Source organism: Zingiber officinale, chromosome 4A (assembly GCF_018446385.1).
Source record: "Zingiber officinale cultivar Zhangliang chromosome 4A, Zo_v1.1, whole genome shotgun sequence".
Classification (NCBI taxonomy): domain Eukaryota; kingdom Viridiplantae; phylum Streptophyta; class Magnoliopsida; order Zingiberales; family Zingiberaceae; genus Zingiber; species Zingiber officinale.
The window spans coordinates 50,293,797-50,297,442 of NC_055992.1; positions in this window are offsets into that span (position 1 = coordinate 50,293,797).

The window sequence follows — 3,646 nt, forward strand, 5'->3', positions numbered from 1 at the left end:
GAAATGACTCAACGATGCTTAAATGATGCTCCGACAATTGACAAAAAAATATCTACTAATTCTCTTCTTGTTGGTGACTTCATTTTATAGCTATTGTAATTTAAATTTGTAATCTTATTTAAGCTATTAGTGATTACCCAATCAAAGCACTCTCACATGCGGGCCTTGGAGTAGGAGTCGTCACAGGCTCCGAACCCAGTAAATCTTGGTCGTGTTAGCATTATTTCTTTCTTTCTGTCTTTATTTTGCTGCCATTATTCTCGAGTTTTAAAATGAACATGAAAGCCATGAGTGCTATCCCCCTATACTGTAACACCCCACCCTCCTCACTGCTAGTCTGTGAGGGTGGAGCGCTACTTAACAACTAACTTTTCTTAAAACTAATATTCCACACATGTAATTATCAATACATAAACTCTCTAAACATGCAACTGATAGTAGCGGAAAACATAAACAACTTATCTCTACATTCTACTCTAGCATATGAACACAACTAAAACTATACATCAATCTAATCATGCTGAAATAAATGTATTAATCTGAACATGCATGCAACCATTATACAACTAAGATCATGTAACAGCCACCCTTCTTACTACTACTCTCTAAGGGCGACCGTTACCTAACTCCTACTCTACTTACTAGTGTCACTTATGCTATTATTAGCGACACTTAGATTTATCACGGTTCAGAGAAATTCCTACCGAAAAATTTCGGCAGAGTCTCCCCTGTACCGATGACCAAATCTATAATACACAAGATATATACACAGCCACATGCGGCTGGATCACAATTTATTCACAACCACGCAGTAATAAATCATATCATAATCAAAAACTAATCTAGCAACATGAACTAAACTCAAGCTCCCAGAATGAAACATAATAAGCTACAATGCACATCAAACTCAATCATAAACTCATAATTTCATAACAGAAATAAGGAAAATGAACTAGACATAAACTCTAAATAAATAAGTCTTGCTAGTCCCCTCTGGACCTCTCCATAGTTCAGTCACCACACACATCCATCATCACCACCACCCTGTCGCCTCCCTTCATATCTTAGCTTTTCCTTTATCTGCAGTAGGAGGAAAGAAAACAAGATCTATAAGCGAAAACGCTTAGTAAGTACTAATTTATCTCACAAAACTCGAAATGCATAAATGAAATGCGTAAGTGCTGAAACTGAAATAATAAAGCTATCTGCATGTGCTCATGGTATACAGAAAATGAACGGAATACAAATCATACTCAGTATCAAGCAGGATAACAAGAAACCAACAATGTAAACTTAGAATCAAAGAAACTAACCATTCTTATTTATTCTAAGCTTGGAACTTATTTCATTTCTTGTATCCTTGTGTTAGAAATTAATCTTTTAATTTCTTCTTCTTTCTTTCTTCCTTCTTACTTAACTTTTCTTTTCTTTCTTCCTTCTTACTTAACTTTTCTTTTCTTAGGTTTTCTTTTCTTGGGCCCAGGCCTAGTGCCAACTCATGCGCGTTCCCTAATAGGTTGGGGTTGCGAGCCACCAATCCTAAAAGTGCAGACCTCGGTCTACCAGGGCCAAGACCTCGGAAATGGTCACCTGGATTTGTTTAACGACAAGCTCTTGGATGTCGGGTACTAGCCTCTTACTTTAATTTACTTGTTATCTCTTTTTAATTAGACCTTGGTCTTTTTCTTTACTCATACTTCTCATAATCCTTTATTAGAGCTTATCAGAATCCTTTAGATATATATCTAACAAGTATAGGATTACAACTAACCAAGCATGCTATATAAAAATAACACAAAGGAAAACAAATCTGAACTCCCTAAGCCTGTTATAAAATAGAGCAAAGGAAAGCAAATCTGGACTTTCTAAACATGCTGTAAAATAGGGCAAAAATGCTACTTTAGGGATTCTAATCATGTTATAAAACATAGACAAAGAATACTACTTTAGGGTTTCTTAAGCATGCTGTAAAATAGACAAAGGATGCTACCTTTAGTGATCCTAATCATGCTGTAAAAACAAACAGACATAGAATGCTACTCAACTTCTTAAACATGCTGTAAAAACAAATCTCTAATCAACTTTAACTATGTACAACATGACCTTAAAGCAAGGAAATTCATGTACAACATACAATTCAAAGCATTCAACAGCAAGCCAAGACAATGCATCCTTAAGTGAACTCATGGCAGCGACATGGGATAACCATATCAATCTGTACGGTATGATCCAAAATAGGGCAGCAAGGAACCAACCAGAAACTCAACTGTGCATGGCAAAATCCCTAGCAAAAATTAAGGATAGAATGCATAACACAACAACCCTAGCATACAATTCTACCCGGCACCAAAATTAAGGTATCAGAACCATGCTTCATGCTCAATTAGCCTAAACGAATTTTTTTTTATTCCTTTGTGAAGCTCACGGCAGAACCTCAAAAGAAAACCAAAGTCCCCCAATTCTTTCCACATAGAACTCACGGCAGATTCAAACACAAGGAGAAACAAGACCTCAAACAAGGGATGTTCGGTCTGCTACAATTGGAGCATGTCCATTCCAAAACTCAAAACTCTAATGCAATTAGGTATAACCGTTCGGCTTGACAAACAGAGCAAGGAAGGAAAACCCTAGCATAAAGTTCTACTCGGCACTATGAAAACCGGAAGCAAAGAAATCAAATCGAAGCCCGGAGCAACTCCTACCGCAGGTGAGTAGTACTTACTGCGATGTGCTTGCACTTACAACCGAAGGAGAGGGCTGCTAGGGTTCGGCGGGACTTGAAATCACCGCGCCTTCTTCGCGTCTACGTACTCTTCACGTCGAGGAGGTCACGAGGATGAGAAGGATTCTCGGAAAAACCCCTCGTCGGCCGCCGGAGGAAGCACCCTAACTCGGCTTCGTCTTCGCCCAAGCACAGCGCCGTCGCACGCGTCGGGAGAAAGGAACGAGAAGAAAAGGGATTAGGGCTCGGGGAAAGAAATTATCCCTTTATAACCAAGGTTTAATTTCTGATCCTTACTATAACTTAAACATATTTCGTTTCATATCTTTTCACGAAATACCCGCGGATCAGTTGGCTGGCTTGGTTCGGTTAAGGCTCGGTTCAAGTCCGAGGTCCATGGTTCGAATCTCGGCTTGAATATTATTTTTGCTGAAACTTCTTTCATTTAGTAAAAATACCAAACGATCTCCAAAAATTACGTAAAAATACTCTAAAAATCTCTAGAATATTTTAAAGGTATTTACCAATATTTTTATGGACTTTTAGAACTTGAAATAGGGAAAATTGGGTTGCTACAGATCATAGGTCTAATATGCATAACAATTTAAATGGAAGAATTCTAAATACATGAAATCACTCTGATAAAATAAAATCATCAACATGAATAAACAATTTCAATAGTCTAAATACATGGCAATCTTAATAAATTCTTATGCTAAATCCCAAGGCTTCTATAGTCCAGGCATCACACATCCATCCGCACCTCCTTGTCTCCTTCCTTTGCTATAGCTTTTCCTTTCCTTTATCTGTAGTAAGAGGAAAATGCATCAATAAGCAAAATTGCTTAGTAAGCGTTATCTAACTCACAAATCTCGAATATGCATGTGAATATATTGAAATCTAAAAACTGAATGCTCAAAAGAA